Raw genomic sequence first — 20021 nt, 5'->3', positions numbered from 1 at the left:
GATTACTCGCCCATGCATGCATATAGCCATATATTCAATCCCATGTGTCGCCACCCTTTTTAATCTTGTTTCATAAAGACACGTGTAACAGCGATAAGAGTTCACCATATCAAATTTGAAAAGTGTTAATTGCTTCTCTGGTCATCTTAATTTCTACGAACGTTGGCGTTCTCAGAATACACGATAACATACGATACTTTATAACTTACTATTGTCGGACAATAATAATAGATCGATTTCAATAATATATATTTTTTAATCGATATTTTTGTAGACAATAATTTTATTTTTTTGGTTCTTACAGAAATATGTTGCGACGAATGCATCGATTCGAGTGATGAGTTTAAGTGAACGATTCGCACAATACTATTGGTTTAAACCCATCACTCGAATCGATACATGAATCGCAACAGTATTAAGGGAACCTTAAAGGTGAACCCACACTTGTTACGTGTATTATCGTTAAGTGTGGACGAAATCTATTCAACGTTTGTCTAAACTAATAATTTTAAAATAATTAAAATTATCTTTCTTATGTTACGTTTTTTAAAATAGAAATAATGAAATTTCTTATCCTCTGCTACATATTTTTTCTGATACGTATATAATAACACGTGCATTAAAGCCGAGGGAAGAAATTTAAAAAAAGAAAAGAAAAAAAAAAGCAAGAAACAATTCGTTAATATTCAAGTATCACGTTTTTATTTTCCTCTCGTCTCGACTTAAAAAAAAAATAAAAAGTATCATCGAAACAGCCTGAATCACCTTGACTGGGCCGATAAACGGCGCCCTCTCACGACACGTTTCGAAAACGAGTGAAAACCTGAAAGAACGTAGCAACATGGGTTTACCTGCGTTGCACACGGTTGCACACGTGTGGAAGGACAACGCAACTGATCGGTGCATGCGCCGATTATACGCGACGACATAATGCAACAAGGAGGCGTAGCTGAACTTTGTTGCATCGTGTGTACACGCAGACGTATAGGAACGGCGTGCATAGAAGAGAAGTGACGCCGATGGAAAAGTTGGAATGCGACCGAGCGGGCAGCCTTGAGCTGCCCAGTAGTGCGAGTCAACCTCCCGTGTGTGCCTCAAGCCGGGTTCACACGTACTCGAAACGCGGTCCCTTAAGAAATTGCGGTCATGCATGCACACTTAGGGAAACATTTCTCTTTGAAGGATCAACGTTCAAAATTGCGTGATAATTTCTTCAATATTTTTTCTACGCCTATGAATTTTATCTTCGACTCGATCATTATTTTCTTTTTCTTCCAACCAATATATATGTATTATTTTTTTGCATTATCTTCGAGTGAATAATTTTCGACTTATAGTAATTGTATAATTTAAAGATATAATACATGAAAATATTGTATTTAATATGGATATTTAAAATTTTTTCATTTCGTTGAATTGTATAAAATATCTTAATTTGTCTTTTGATTGTTTTCCGACATCTACAAAAATTTATCGGAAAATTCTTCGGTTGAAATTTGAATTTTTATTGCTTTTATTAGACCTTCGAGCAATATGCAATAATCAGAAACAAGTGATGTATAAAATTATACATATATAAAATTTCACTTATTTCCATAGAAATTTAAAATAAATCAGAAAATCGGTCATTTTAAAATTTAGAATTATAGTCAATATTAAAATTTAAAGTTTGATACTGATTACAACATATTTTCATTTTAATTAATTTTTAATCCACGAATATATAGATGAAATATATGGGATAATTTAAAATCATCGTATTAATTTAAAAATGATATTAATTCGATTCAATTTCATTGCCAAAACAATTGTTACCAAAACTACTCAAAATAAACCAAGTTGCAAAATAAATTCTTCAATTAAGACATCTCGTTGTACGCAACATTGTTTTCATCGTCACATACATACTTGCCTTACATTCTTTCGTATCGTAATTTCCATTTCATCTTCGCAAAACAATACCTAAAAGCCTCGGAAGATAACGTTGCTCGTAAATTCGTAACTCGATTATTTATATTCCCATGGATTCAATCTCGACTCGAAAAAAACATCGTAGCGTGACGAAAACGTGTACGTGTACGTTAATAATAAATGTTATTTATTGCAAAAAGAAGAGGAAGAAAAAAAAGGGAGAGAGGAGGGGGGGAAAAAAAATAATAAAGAAAAGAAAAGAAATTTCTTTTTATTCGCTCGAAACACGCGAAGCGCTGATGTCGCCGTCGCGGCGCGATCGAAGTCTCTCTCCTCTCTCTTCGTAGCGGCGACGGAAAGAGATTGCGGCTGAGTAGGGGGAGGGATGGGGAAGAGGAGGGGAGGGAGAGGCGAATTTGATCGATTCACTTGTCAGGTGAAAACGCAACGACCGCGAATAACGCGGTTGTATTTTCGCGACATGCCCTCTGTCGGCAGGTACGCCAATCGAGGGCTCTTAAGTTCGATCGATACTCTGTCGGTCGATCGTTTCGAAGTCCTCCTCCTCATCCGTCAATCACGCGGCCGGCCGGAAAAAAAAAGCGCGCGCGTTTCGTTGTTCGGCCGGGGCGACTTCCGATTCCAGAATAAGCGACACGAGTGACACAAGTTTTTTAACAAGATGGTTAAACACGTATTCGAATACATCGTTACACTTGGTGTTATTTAATTTTTCGATAATGTTCGTCAATTAATTATAATATTATTTAATCGTATCGTGTAATTTTCGGGGATATTTCTTTGACAATGAAATACATTTGGATAATAAATTAGATGATGTAAAATTATGTTAATTCGTATATACATGTATATATATATGTATAAAGGATTGGAACGAACTTTCGATTGGAAAATATTAAAATTTTATACGTTAAAAACGTTGGATAAATATTAATAATTTCAAGTTGAATAAATATTTATAATTTCTATCAATTATATTTAATGTTCCGAATTCTCTTTTCATTCATATACTACGTATACACGTGTAACAAAGTTTTAAATGAATCGAGCAAGTAAATCAGCTCAAAAATGATTAAACACTGAGCTTTTAGTATTCATATCGTTTTCATCGGTTTTAAATATGAATCCTCCATTCATGAAACGTTAAATAATAATTAAACGTTATTGAAAATATTCCATGATCTTTGTACATAAAACTTCTTTTTAAGAAACAAATCATTATGTTCCTTCATTTATTTTCTTTTTTTTTTTTACTTATATTTAACTTTCTTCTTTTCCTTCCTTTTTTCAAGTCAGAAGTTTTTTAATCTTTTGCATCATGAGATTTTTCCTCGCGTGACTATATACTTTTTTTTCTCCTTTAAAACTCATTTGTCATTTCTGACGTAACATTGTATTTAGATAATAAAACGAATCGATAGAAAAACAATGTTATCCAAAAATAATTTCGAAATTAATGTTTTCCTTGATGTTTAATATTTTCTTTTTTTTTTTATCGAACTTGCTCATAATTATACATTTTCTTTTAAATAATTCTCTTTACATATTTAAAATAAAATATCGAAACAAGATAAGAAACGAATAATTAAGTGAAATATCATAAATTGTTGGTTACAAATTAAGAAATAAAATTAAGACAAGATACACGATGATTTCAACTAACTGTAATTCAACGAATGTTAACAATTAAAATTACAATAATGTCCGCTCAACATTATAAAAGTACATAAATAAGCACTACATAATAGACGTACACAAAATAATTACAAGTCTGTTTCTAAGTCTAGCGGACAAACTTAGTATTTTCTTGTATGGTATTCTGCATGTGAAACCTTCATGCAGATTCGAAAATATAGTCTTCCCTCCGGAGACTAGATGTGTACAGTGGAATTATATTCTAGGCGATGCATGAATTTAATAGTATTAAGTCCATTCCGTTTATTTTTGTGGTTTGCTGGCATCAGCTGTCCCAGCAGGATTTGCAAAAATCCTACGTGCTTGTTGTAACACACAGGAAAAACGGGGAAAATGATATTTCGCATACTCGTGTTTGTGTAATGATATTTTACATGCTGTAGTGTTGTTTGTATCGAGATGAAACCATTCTCTATTTTTTTTATACATATCCTTTACATGCTTATATTATATTATATTTTCTACTTTTTAAATTCCATATACATCTTTTATATTATTTTCTATAAATATTATTTTATCGTTTGCATCCATTAATTTTTATATTAATTTATTTTTTTTTTATCATTCTATTTTAAATTTTTTATTTATATTTTCTATCCCTTTTTCTATGCTATTTTCCACATAATTTTCAAACAAAATTATGCAATCGAACAATCTCTTTTTCTTTAATTAATTTACAAATATATAAAATCCGTATAATAAATATGACAATTTAGATAAAATATTGAAGAATCGATTTTGAAGAATTTGATAATATTGAAATTATATTTCTCTAAATAAAAACAAATTATCAACAAAGCACGATTACGTAATATGTTATGTGATATTGAAGAAAATGTCAACTCTATATATTTTTTAAGAGTCTATTTTAAAGATGATAAAATATTCCACATTATTCATAAATAATACATACACTTTTCACAATTTTGGTTTTAAGTCTTGAAAAATATTATCTTTAATAAAGATATATAATTAAATCTTTAATAAAGCATCTTTTGCATCTATTATATCAATAAAAAATAATAATATAATTGCAAATTTGAATATTATGAAAATTGCACATTTTTTTGGTTAATTTTATAATTTTACAATTGAAATTTGCAATTATAATGTTTTAATCGTATTTTAAGTTAAGAATATCTAATCCTTTTAATTTATCAATTAAATATTATAAGGTATTATAAAGTATTATAAGAAAATGTCTTATTTATATATGCCATTATAATTAATAATATTTTATAATATATGCTAATATATTATTAGTAATGTAATAAAATTTTAATTATAATATTTCAGCAATAATTTATTATAATATTATATTAATATAAATAGAAATGTTAATTCACGATATTTTAATAATAAATAAAATCAATTTTTGTAAATTATTAAAACGTAATAATATTATATAATATCATTTACAATTCTATAAAAGAATTAATGAAGAATTAAAGTTATGATTAATCATTTTTGAATTGTATCATTTTCAATATTATCAAACACTTGTTCAATATTTATTATATATTATTTAATTATTACTTGTACGAGTAAAATTTTCTTTATCTTTTGAAAAATAACATTTTTTGTAATCATACAAAAAGAAAATCAGTTGTAATCAATATTTTAATAATGTAAATTCCTTATCAAGAATAAATTATTTAAAAGATATAAAAGATTAAATAATCGCATAAATGTAAAATAATTTTCAACAGGTAGTGAATTACAAATTAATTGGACAATTACGATTTTAAATCTTTCAATTTATTTTAATTATCTTAATTATTATTAATGTTAGAAAATTATACATATATATATATATATATATATATATAAAATTCTTATCAGCTTCGAATTATTCGTAATAAATGTAATGATTATCTCTATTGCTCGTCAATTTCTCTCCAATTTATCCGTCAATCACCGTGAAAAAAGCAAAAAGGAAAACAGTTGGAACTCTAATAAAAACTAATCGCACTATTAAAACATTATATATCTTCTAGATTAATGAGCTTCTTCCCCAAGCTGAAAATGATTGTGCAATTAACGTTCATAGGGGTGTTCGTGGCAATCCCATGCGCGTGTTAATGGTTCTGCTAAACAACCCAAAGGAGGCTCTCGATACGATCACTTCGACCCTGATAAACGGGTAAACAAGTAGGTAATGTCGACAGTAGTAACGGTTCGGTGTGTGGTCAGACGCGCACACGTGACTGCAGTTGCATCGTGTTGCGCTAATTCGATGCAAATATAAATTGATCTCGACGACTCTCGTCGATTGATCACGCGGCCAGAAAAATCTATCGCGTCCTTTGATCCGTGACTATGCGCGGCGCGTTATTCGCGAGCGAGTATTTTAACGTTTCACGAGCCTGTTACATTAGTGATAATGCAAATATAAAATGTAACGAATTATTGTTTTTTGTTTCAATTATTTTGTAGTTTTTTTCCCTAAAAGGAAAATGTATCTTCGCGACATTTTTTGTTATGGAATGTAAAACTAACCGAAATTAGATTTCAGTATTATATTTATTATTTAAATTTTTTATTTTCTTTAAGAGTTTTTAAATTTTACATAATATTCAAATGAAAAAGAGAATAATAAAATATAGAGGATAATAGGATATAGAGTTACTATGATATATTAATTTTCTTTTAATTTTCTTTTTTTAATCTTTGATATTTTTAAATTGATTTAAAAAATTTTACGAATTTAATTTTACTTTAAACTACGTATTAAAAAATAGAAAATATAATTTTTTCAATTATATTTAATTGTATATAGATGTAAATGAAATATATAAAATATTTTTATATTTTAAGTAAATTTTTCCGCATAATATATAATATCTATTTAAATATTTTATGACATTTAAAAAGGTTAAATAAAATCAAATACCATTAATATCAAAAATATATTATATAGACGAAAGTTTCCAAAACAAATTCTCTTCGATCACGATTATTCCCTGCTCGTTTCAAATAAACTTTTAATCTTTCGCACTTCACATGTGTTAAATAAAATAATATTTGAAAAAATGACATTAATCAAACATCATTGATATCAAATATATCAAACGAATGTTTTTAAAATAAATTCTCTTTGATCAATATCATCTCTCTCAGTTTCAGATGATTTTTTTAAAAGAATTTTTTCAAAAGAACTTTTTGATTTTTTCCACATAAAAGAATATTGTTTAAAAAAAAAAGATGATAATAATCTCAAATACTAATTAAACAAAGATTTTTGTATCGCAAGATCTACATCTTTTTATCAATTCTATTTCATTTTCACTCACTAACTATTATCTTTCAAATTATTAAAAAATTTACACAAAATAAGAATATTATTTACTTCCATCTTACTATGAAACAAGAATATTATTTTCCGCCAATACAAAATAATATATAAAAATCCAAATACTTTTTATACTTTATTTAAAAAATAATTACTTGGAAAATTCTTTATTCGAATGAAAAGCTATTATTCTGTAACAATAATTTCGAATTAATCTAACAATTGAAAACAAGCGAAACACGTGTCAAACAACAACACCTCGTCTTTTAGGATCATTCGGTCGAATCGACTGGTTCCAAGATCGATCCGTGGGTGCCACGTGGTGCATCGATAACAACATTCTGTCACTGCAACGACCGCGTGCACTGCACGCACACACGGTGAAATCGTATACGCGAACGAACGAAGGCATCGACCGAATAACAGTCCTCCGCAGTCTTCGTCTCTCTCTGTCGCACCTCCCGCGACCTCCGTCGTCGCCGATTGAATAAGGAACGGCGCGCGGGATATTTGGAGATATTTATAATGCATGGACGCGTGCGACATCGGTCGGAAAGAGAGAAAGAACCGATGAACGGAGGATCGAATGGCGGGTTTCGTTGGGGGAAAGGCGAACCGGAGAGACATTGGGCCAGGTCGTGGTGCACAAACGTGCCGCCAACGGAAGCTTGCAAGGTGAGGAGGAGGAACGATATACTGGAAGATAGAGACGGAGAAAACGCGTGGAAACGAAGATGCCGAAAGAATGGGTTGGCTAAGGGACGAGGTGAATGAGAGATGGAGAGACAGAGATTAGGCCATTTCTATCTATCACTTCGCTTCTGCGATATCTTCTCTTTTTTTTTTTCAAGCTCATTCCTGTATCACGCGTGTCTCTAAACAACGTGTAACGTTGACCGTGAATCGATCGTGCCGGTAATAAATAAGGGATGGGCCATTGTACGGCCGATTTGGTAATCGCCGTTTTAGGAAGGTGCTAATGCATTTCGATTAATTGCTTATAGCATTGTGTCCCAGCCGTGGATAAACTGTGCTCCCGATTAGAGGACGAGTTAAATACGTGTTAATATGTTAAATGCATATTCAGATTGAAGGATTAATTACTCTTAAGAGGAATTATTTTCAATATCAAATTCCCTTTTTTTTTTTTTTTGACAAACCATTTACAGATAAATTAATTCACGCAACGTGTAGTAGACGTACGATTTCGAAATCTCCTTTCAGTCGGAGAGAAAGAAAGAAAAAAAAACGAAAAGAAAGCTCGTGTTTTCAAATATCCGTGTTGGCAAGCGAGGAACACCGCTCGACAAGGAAGGGAGGGAGGGGGAGGAGAGGAAAGTGAAAAGAAAACGAATCAACGAATGATGTGTCGGACGTCGCGCACGGACGCCCATTCATACGTCCGGCGGAGAGATATTTATTGGGGAAAGAGAGTGAGAGGGAAAGAGGAAAGACGGCCAGACGAGGATTATGTAATTTGTATCTGGTAGATTAGTTTTACGACACTTCGGTTCCTGTTACCGGACCTCGTCCCTCCCCCTCCCCACCAGATACGTACGTACGCACTTACTGTCGCGTGGGCACGCGACGTGAATCATTGTTCGTCAGAATATATTAAATGATCCAGACTGATAGGCGGTACACTGGCTTGGCGAGGAGGCGCCTTGTTCGAACGTCGTTGTCGAATTTACTGGCGCAGGTCAGTGCACGTGGATTCTGACACCGTTTGTTTCAAACCGCCTCGAATTCCGCGCGTGCCTCGAATTTCTTTTTCGACATTTTCGGATGTTCGTTCGTAGTAATAAAATTGGAGTAGTGATTTGACTGACGATCAGCTAATCTTTCTGAGTTGTTGAACCGATTGATTTAAACCTGGTACATGATATTAAATAGTGGAAATAATATTCGCATTCTGAAAATATTTGCGTGTACCATTGCATCGAGAGGAAAGTTATATATGGTTTTTGATAAGATAAACAATTTCGAACGAATCGTCGATAAATTTCGTTTCGTTGATTATTCTCGTTTAAACAAATGAAAATTATGTCAGGTTAAATAAGTTGTTAGAGAATGACAGATTTGTTGATTTGTTAATAGGCTAATATGTTATGTAATAGATTTTAAAGAAGACTTGCAATTATTCTTGAAAAAAAAAAAAGAAGTATCAGTATTCTTAAAATAAAATAAAATGTTGTGATAATGTAAAATGAGATTTGATCGGATCTAAGAATAGATTATAATGTATTTGCATAAATTCTTAGAGAAATATAAGTTACGTATAAATAATATAAACAACACACATATTTTACGATATTTGTATAAAAATTTAAATAACTGTTTACACTGAGTTGTATATTTAATCCAGAAAAAGAGATTGCACATTTAACTGGAAATAAGAAATAAATGATAGATATTAATTTTCTCATCTACTCTAAAAGCTATAATTTGGATACGTATTAATTAATACCTTTTGGGATTATGTTTTAAATGTTAACAGAATTATGCGTAGTTTTATTTCGCGATGATGTAATAGGGCCAAAGCGTGTTCAAACTGTGCGTGCAAATAATACATGCAAGTTACGTCATCATAGATTACAACACCTCCTCACGAAGCAAGTCAAGAAAAATTCGCTGCAAAAAAAGTAGTAGATAGAGTTATTTAACATTGAAAACATTGTATAGCAAAGATTAGCATACATATCTAATATTAGAGTTTATATATAAATTACAATAATAACTTGATATTAAATATTCGTTGTGTCCATATATCAAATATGATTACAATGTTTAATCGTAGAAAGTTTATTATGCAAAAGATCATTATAGTCGTTCAATGTTGAGAATTTATCCATAATCATTCAAAGGTTATTGTACTTGTATAAAAGGTGAGTTAGTTGTAGTTGCTTAACTCTAACACTTTATTGTGCCAATATTTGCTGTACACTACAAATGATTACACTCATGCAACGTTAAGAACATGTTGATGATTATCGTGATGAACGTGTACTATATATTCAAATACGTTTATAGTTGTATTAAATAACTATTATATACGAAAGAATAGAAATTTAGAAAGAAGAATAGAAGTATAGAAATTTACCAATAATTTTTATAGCTTTGCAATCTTTCCTTGTATTAACTCAACTTTTTAACCACATGTATCTATATATGTTGCATACTGAAAGTGATGATGATTATCATGAGAGTGTTATATTAAATAACTATTGTATACAAAAGATATTTACAGAATTAAATATTAAAAAAATAGAATACAGTTAACTATAGAAATTTACCAATAATTTTTATAGCTTTACAATCTTTCCTTGTATTAACATCTCAACTTTTTAACCTCATGTATCTATAAATAACTTATTTTTCCTTTCTTTTACTTTCAGAACATTTTCCCTCAAATATCATGGCTTTTCCCACGAGTTATTTCTATACAACGAAAACAGGAAAAAATTCTTCCAGCAACGCTTAAACATTTTTAATTCCAATCGCGAATTACGCCGAATTTTATGGGAAGCAATTAAAATTCACGCGAGAGAGTTCCATGGGAGACGCCATGGAGAGAGGTGCGCGCGCATTCACGCACCGGCCGTGAAAAGAATCCGAGGAATCCGATGGTGGAATACGACGCGGCTCGCATAATCGGGGCCAACTTGTGCCCGTTCGAGTTTTCTAGCGGATCGACCGGTCCTGTATGCGCCCTGTCAACCCATTGTTCCCCACCTGCATATACGATTCCGAGTGATAGCGAACGAACTTTGGTCGTTGAGAGCCGTGAAATTTGACGTAGGTCATGGCTTGATCCTTGCGCGGTGACGCGGTTGAAAAACACGCTCTTCCCTCCCGGATTGAATTATAACCTGCACGTGACGGTATTTCGCAGGACTCGGAATACTTGGAACGCAACAACTCGACTTCTTGCCTGCCCACCACGCGACGTTTCTCTTTTTCTCTTCTTTTCTCTCCCCTTTTGTTTTCATTTCTCTTTCTCTTCGGAATTTAAACTTCGCGCCAAGAAACATTGGGCGATGCATAGAGGACTCTCGTTCGACTTTTTATTTTCCTATCTTTTTTCATTTCTCTTTTCTACGGTTTAAATTTCCCGCCAACAGGCGTGGAAGAGAGAAAACGTTGAATGGAGGGGGGAAAGGAATTTAAATTTCGCGCCAAAATCGTAGAAAGAGAGGATGGGAAGAATGGACGGAGAGTTTTGTTATTATGGAAGGGTACCACGTGCTTATAGTATGTTTACGGATATTTTGTCTGGTTGGAAAGTGACGAGACGACATTATGGAAATCGAAGTTCATGGGAAACGATATCTTGCACCGTTAACGTCGCTTCCTTTAGCCCACTTTCGTGACAATGTACCATGTGGCCAGAATATATATTGTTGAGGTGGATGCGGTTTCTGGTTTGTACGTACATTAGGGGGCCGTTCGAGTAGAAAGTACAACACGGCGGGAAACTTGCAAGTTTGTTGGATAAGTCTCTATGTCTCTATAGCAACTCGAAGGTAAATGATATTTGACGCGTCTTTTAAAATATTTATCAAGTGAATGGTGAAATCTGTGCAATATAATTCTATCTACGAAATTTCGATATTTGATGCGAATTCTTTTTCAAAGCTTGAAGGAACTTGAAAATGTAAGGCAAGTATAAATATTTATTTTTACTTTTCAAATGTTCCTCCTGCATTTATTTAATAAAATCGTAATATCTCGCTTTATCCAAACTTAACAAGATCCAATTGATATCAATTTTTGTATTTTTAATAACCTATTTGTAAAACGATCCAATTGTACAAAATTGTATTTTGCACAATATCAAGATAAATTTTAAATTACTTGTAAAAATACGAATCAATTTAGTGAAAAATACTTGCGTGTTTATAAAAAATTTATAAGTATAATTTTTACGCTTTTATTTACTTACTGTATTTAAAAATGCAAAATTCTACGCATAAAAGATTCAAAGTAAAATATTGGTAGCATCTAATGGACACGAAACAAATCTCTATTTAGATTTTTATCTGTCCATAAATATATAAATTTGAATAGATATTCTTAATACGTATATCATAATTATTATTTAGATAGTAAAAAAAAGAAAAAAAACTATATCCTTCCAAAACGAAATCCAATCCAAAATTGTCCGTTCCGGAAGAAGGGTGAATCACCGGCCGAAGACATCGTCGTCCTCCAATGTCACATTCGGTGGGATAAAAGCGTCGGCCCGTGGCGCATCTGTGGCAGGGTCCAAATGCGGCAAAGCCGGCAAAAGAGTGGCTCGAGACGACGATAAAAGCAGCAGGTCGCGCGCTCGTAAATAGAGCCGCGGGTCCATTCATGAGTTCGGCCAGCTCGGTAGCTCGCTCGTGCGTATACGTTGGAAAAGTCTTTTTCTCCGTGTATTTTACGGGAGGTCAGGGTTAAAGAGGCGGAAAGAGGAACGAGGAGGAGAGGGAGGAGGAGGAGGAGGAGTAGGTGGAAGTAGGAAGAGGCGAACCGAGACTCTGTTTTATGGGGCTACGATTCTCTCCTTCCGCGGTACGTCGACCCTTTTGCCGGCTGAGAATTAATTGGTAGCGGCATTTAGGTGAACCTGATCCATCTCCCGCCCCAGCTGCATTCCCTCACCTCGTGAATTTTCACTTTCCTCCTTGTTATCCTCCTTTCCAAGTTCGAAGGAAAAATCTTGGACTTATGAATTTATGCAATTGTAGAAATGATTTGTGATTTAAATACGGCGAAATGTGAAATGATGAACGAAATAAAATGCATAAAATTTCAGAATTTCAAAATTTAAAAAAGAAGGAAATATTTCGCATGAATTAAAATATTGTGGATCGTATTAAAATTGGGAATTTTATTTATTTATTTCTTTTTTAAATTCTTGCAAGAAAAGATGATTAGTAACAAGTCAATATTATTTTAAAATTTTAATTACTTTTATAATTATTATCATTATTATCGTAGAGCTATAAAATATTCTACATTGCAATCACATTATATTCTAACAATATATTTTATTTTTTCTATTATTTTATTTTTTTGACATTTCTTCATTCTCCAATGTATTGTAAATTGTGATTGATAACAGAAACTGCATCTCTTATGAAATATTTTATTCTTTCCATCTTTTTGTAAAATAAATTATCGTTAATCATTGTTGGATAAAAACGTGCATAAATTGTTCACTACAGCACTAATAAAAGGCATTAATTGTGTAGCAGGACTCTAACGAAAATGAACGGTTGTTAGTTTGAAATGTTATAACATGACAACAAGTAATTCAAAAAAATTGTCATTGGTGTCATTTCTTCACACGTACTTCAAATTTGTGATGGCGTATATTAACTTGTGTCCACGGTATAGGTCAAAAATAGTAAAAAAAATAAATCTTATAAATATATATTTTCGTATACGAAATAATTTTAATTGCAATTTAATCGATTTAACACATTATCTTAAATGGAAAAATATTTAGATTGATTCGATGCAGAAAGTACTTGAAAGAGCTTGTTGAACGTCACTGGAAATAAAGATAATGTAGATATACATGTATAACGCTTATAGATCGTTAACCATTTAAAAAGAAGTTATGCTAAAATTGTTTTATAGCTATAGCCTCGTCTAATATGTATTATATACCTAGATAGATTATTAAAAAAAAATTGATTAAAATTTTAGTTAAGAATTGTATACATCAAAGTAAAACATATAATATAAATATATTCAAAAATTCTTCTTTCATAGATTAGTTTAAAATATCATTATAATTAAATTGAAAGGTCAATAAAAAAAGAGAAAAACCTTAAAAAATAAATAAAATGCATATAATTGATAAAATTTTGCTTTCAAATCTGCAGAAGAATTTATAACAATTGTACAAATTTTTCTATTAGATAAAGTTTATATTATTACTCACAATTTCTCAAATTAGAAATTCAAAAATTATCACTTGCGTCACTTTTGTTGTGTTTCCGTTCATGACATATAGTTTTACGATTGAATAATATTTGAGAACGTAAGTCGTTGAGTAATCGTTAAATGATCGATTATAAAAATTCTTTAGACGAATTGATAAATACAAGCTACTATACTTCAGCTATTTTAAGCTTGTCAATTATGAACGTATACTTATAATTTCCTATATGTACAATTTTCAAATACAAAATAAAAAAAAAATCTTTCGCTGCATCGTAGATACAAAACAATATTCGTGATAATTTTAATCTCTATCGTTATATAAGCTAATATATTTATATTCATATACTAGTATCCAAGCAATATTAATCTTATACAGTATTATTTCGAATGATCATATTACAAATTCATTATTTTAATTTAATAATGTAAAAATAAAATTCGATATAAATTTTTCTTCTTACCTAGAATTTTATGCGGACTTTTATCGATCTTTTCAATATACTTCGTTCGTATCGGTAATCATTTGATACGATGTAAGTTCGCATATTGGAAGATAATTTCCAACTCAAAGGCTTGTGAATAATCTTATCTCCGATAAAGATTTCCTTATCATCCTTGTTGCGATGATAAGAAATGATCGCGCTAGTTCTTGCTCGGTATAGTCAGCAAAGATATAACGAAGTCTTGAATTAAAGCGTTAAATAGCGGCACCGATTGATGCAACAGCACCCAAGGTCACATGCAATATTCACCTTTCTTACTCCGTACATCCAAGACTATCGTTACATCTCATACAGTTCTTATTCTCAGAAGAAGTTTTCTTTGAGCTCTGAATTCTCAAATTTCTGTAACAAATAATTTATTACACGAATAAATTATTTAATCGTAAATACATTCATTCACATAAAATATTTATGTTACCTTAAAAATAGATTATTTTTTAAAAAATAATTTTTTAATTCCTATTTCGTGAATGTTTTTATGATTATCTCAAACCATAAACGGGCATCGTTTATATCCAAAATCGTTTTTCGATAGATAAAAAGTTTGAAAAAATTCGTACAACATCTTCTGACATTCTAAATTTAAGTTCAGAATGAAAAATTTAAGCAATAATTTATTTATTACAAATATATATAAAACAAAAAAAAATATCTAATTTTTTAAAAAATTATTCAGAATGAATAATTCGTATTTAAAGAGTAAGATTAAAATAATATAATTTAAAAATTCCTTGAAATGGTCGGATCTGGTTAATAATATGATTCCGATATGCCATCGCTGGATTAAGAATACGGGATTAAGAATAATCTGCAATTACTTAATACGATTTCTCTACATCATTTTCTACATCATTCCACGCATACCGATGCTTCTTTTATCCCATTCGGCGGTGGTCGCAGCCTCTCGTGAACTGTTAAGAATTAATTAATCGCGAAACCGCGGGGTCGTTGACAAGGTTACAGAAGCGGGATCACCGCGGTATTACGCGGTCGTCCGTGACAATGAGCAATTAATGAATAATAAGTTTCATCGCTTTTATCGATACATGTTACTTGGCGAAACGCATGAATGAATGGCCGAGCGTTGCACACGCGCGCTCGTCTCGCGGATGCAGACCTTCGGTTCCGTCATGCGATCGCTTTGAATTCGTGTTACGTCGATCGTAAAGAATTAATAAATGTCTCTTATAATTATGTACACGATGTCGGCTCGTTTGCGATCAATGACACGGACGGGTGTGTATCGTTTCCGTTATTTTATCTCCTTTTTTTTATTTTTCATTTGTCGCATAATCGCGCGCTAATGAATAACGACTGCACACGTGAGAAACTGTTTATTGATTTGCATAAATCTAATACAATTGCGGGAATGATTCCGAGAATAATAATAGATGTTTGTTTTTATACGAATACATTTGGAGGATAAATAGGGATAAGTGGAATGATATAGATAGATATTAATTATGTAACGACGAGTAAAGGATTTTTATCTTAATTTTGTATATCGTGAAATAATTATTGTAATTTTTTTTTAAGCTATCGATATTGTATATATATAAATATATATCGTAATAATTGTTTATACTTTATTACTTTAAAAAGAGTTGTATTATTTATTCATAAGTTGAGTATACAATAGAGCCAATATAATAGGATTACAAAACTTTTAAAATATTTAGATTTGAGACATTAAAAAAAAGAAGTTCATTGTCAATTTAATAGGAATTCGCTCTATTATTAACGATTCTAATCAGATCTTTTTAAATATTTAAAGTTGAAATTAATTTTAAAGAAGCACATTAAAAGAATCTCTTTATTATTTTCTATTTTTTCTTGTTAATCGTTAGATTTAAATGTTGACAAAAAATTATCAAAAGTGAATTTCCCAGATCTACGTTCATAAAATGTATTGTTTGTGCTAAAACTCTAGAAAATATTCAACATTTATTAACATAAAATTTAAGATTTATAATAATCATCACAAAACTTTTGTCATGACTTAAAAAAATATCTCAAAGGAATTAAATAATAGAAGCTCATTTTCAAACGTGAAAATATATTCAGTTCATTATTAGAGAACATATAAGCTTATTATTAAAATATTTAATTTACAGATTCAATTAATCTATAATTAATTATCTAAAAGTTCGCTCTAATAAATAAAGTATAATATAATATCTAATTAGTAATTGTATATAGTAGTTGTATATCATTCATTAAACGAAAACACAAGAGGCAGGATCAGGCCTATTATGTAAACACGGTGTTCAGTCGGTCAGTAACCGAATTGAAATTGGCAGGCTTCTTACCAAGCTAATCCGAAACGATTCGATCCGAATTAATTCGTGGCACTTGCCCGTAAAACGGAAGGGATCCCCAGATGGAGAGGAACCGGGATCTTATTGCCGATCTTTATCGATGCCCACGATCGGAATCCATAATGAGGAACCGATCGTCGCTATTAGCGTGACCGCCCTTTTGAACGGTTACCGCTGTACATTTTGTTCTTCTTTTTATTTCCGGTTCACCCTTTCGTTTTAATCCTCTTGAGCACGATAAAGTTGCATAAAATTTTTGATTTCTCTGATTGTAAAGAATTTAATTCGCCAGGAATGTTGATTTGAAAAATAAAAAAAATTTTGAAATTTTATTTCGATGCATTTAGCTATTTTGTTAATTCCAGTTCAATTGAATTCTTAAAAATTGTTTACATTTTATTTTATTATAATAATGAAAAATATTAGTTTTTATTGATTAAAGAAAAAAATTTGTAATAGATATTTTATGCATTTTATTTTTTTAGAAAATTTTGGGAGATTCCTGTGAATGTTTATTTGAGAAATATGATATTTATCGGTGGTAAGGTTAAGATTATTCAATCGTATCATCTCGAGGCTTTCATCTCTCAAGATATACTTGAAACCATCGATAATTAGCGCGGGTGCGAGATACATGAAAGTCACGTGCACGCACGAGTTGTCAAATTAGTTGATTAACTTAGAGCACCTGTCGATGTCGTCCGGATGTCACTGTAGAACCGAACGTGTGTTAACAGGTGCTTTTAATTCGGTCGGTGCGAAGCACTTCCAGCTGCTGGGCCTGCTATAACAACGTGAATTTGAAGGATTATCGATAAATAGTGACTGACAGTCTCAGTTGATCAAACAAGGAAGAATAAGATTTACAAAAGGAACATACAAATCAATATATATCTCTATAATTCTTCGGTATGCAACTATCAAGAAAAATTTTTGTTACATATAAATTTGATTTAATATAAGATATTAAATAATATATAAGAATATATTGTACATAAATTATATGTAAATAATATAAGAATACAAAAAAAGAAATAATAATGGGAATAATACAAATATATTTTTATTACGAAATAATTATAAATATAATTTGTTAATTTTATGTTTCTTAAAATAATTCTGTCGCTTTTCCAATAGATAATATCTATTGGAAATGATTAATATACTTATATTAATGGATTAGGAATGTAGATTAGTATATTAGTATGACACTTTATGTAAATATAATTAAATGTATATAAAATTTTATGTAAAATTATAGGAATTTAATTTGAAATCTATTTTTAATAAATTATTATTTTAATATGATATTTTAATGACTTGAAAATAAAATAAAATATATATAATAAAAAATTATGTATTATAAATTATATTTTATATATTTATTTAGTTAATAATTTAGTTAATAATTACAGTAAGAAGAGAGTAGAAAGTAAGAATAGAAAGTAAAAATAAATATAATTAATAAAAATAATATAATAATTAATAAGTAATAATAAGTAAAAATCAATTATAATTATATTTTAACATTATTTTTATCTATGATTGAATAATTTTAACATTAAATTTTATTTACCAGAAACCTTACTTCCTGATTTATTAAGGATTCTTATATCTATATTCTGAATGTTATCTATATTATTTATATCACTATTTGAACTTATTTCAAATATAAATATGCAGTCTATAAATATATATATATACATTTTCTAAGAATAATATTATTCATGTGATTTATAAATAATATTTGATTCATAATTAATAGATAATAAATTCATATCATGAGAAATAAAAAAATATGCAAAATAAAATATAAAAAATATTCAACAATATATAAAATTTAAATCTATTAATATATATAAATTTATATCATAATAATTTTATAATATATTTTAATAATTTTCAATAGAAAAGATGTAATTGAAAAAAAAGAATATTATTATAAAAAATATTTATAAATAAATATCCTGTATTTGATTTTGTCAATGTGTATAAATAACATTTGGAAAATAAATGATAAAAATCATTGAGAGAAAAATCAAGAAACGGAGAAAAAGAGATTTGAGGATGAGGGAAACGCAGCCGAAGAGTAACTTCCGGTTGCAGAGGAATAGCACAAAAACTGACTCGACTTTCCAAGTATCTTCGCCAATGTAACAACTAATGTAACACGATTTTCCCAAATGTTTTTTCGAATCTATATTTGGATTTATAACGTAAACATTTTTGAATTTTAGTTTAAATTTGAATTTTAGTTAATATTATACAATAATATACAAAGATGTAAAAATATACATAATCTGAGAGATATTGATATTTATATATAATATGAAACAAATTAATTTATTTTTTTATAATTATGTATAGATTATGAAAAATCGATTGTCAATTATAGTATTAATTGATAATAAATAAAATTATATAAAAAAATAATAAATAATAATTAAATAATAATTAAATAAAAATTATTTTTAATTTCTGTCAATAGAAAAATCAATGCATAAAATGGATTATATATATATTTAATAAATATATAGGGATATTTTCAGATGATTACTAAATTATCTTTTCCCTTCCGCGAAAAGAAAACCGCCTGGAGATGCTTCTATGTAGAATTCAGGCCGGAAGTGCACAGGAGTCGCAGCTTTCGAAGACGATCGTAAAACGCCTCGCGAGTTCCTCGATGTTTCCTTATCCCCACTGCGAGTACCTTTGATATCTACTTATTTCTTATTCCGTTACTAGATGAGAAAGTTAATAATTATATTAAAGAAAAATTCAAATCATTTTCACATAATTTTATAGATAATAATAAAAAAAATAAAAAGGAAAAATCAATATTTTTAATTTCAATGTTTATTTAAAAAATTGATCGTAAATAAAATAATGATAAAATATATAATTTTCATCCAATTATTAAGTTGAAATAAATCTGTTAGAATATTCTAAAATAAAAATAGTTAGTTATTACAAATATTTCTCAAAAGCAATTATGTATACAATCAGGCAACGCGATGTCGTAGAAACGTAAGCAATTCATAATGTTCGAATAAGTCTTGCTTACGTCGTCGCGGCCTCGTCCAGAGAGCAAGGACATTCATTGGCCACAATTCATCTGTCGCGCAATGCTTAACCAATCGTAAACTTGACTAGCGCTTTACTTCCGTCGCGAAGCCACGCGTTCGTCTGTCCTCGCGTACACTGGTTTCGTTGTCACGGCACAGGTATTATATGCTTATATATTCACTGCATACGGTTGTACTCGCGAGTGAGCAGGTTTAAACGCTTGGTACGCGCTCGTTTCCGCGGTCAGAATCATTGGCACATTCTCGCGCCGGCAAT

The sequence above is a fragment of the Apis mellifera genome, linkage group LG5 (assembly GCF_003254395.2).
Source record: "Apis mellifera strain DH4 linkage group LG5, Amel_HAv3.1, whole genome shotgun sequence".
Classification (NCBI taxonomy): Eukaryota; Metazoa; Arthropoda; class Insecta; order Hymenoptera; family Apidae; genus Apis; species Apis mellifera.
Note: the sequence above shows the minus strand (reverse complement) of the source record.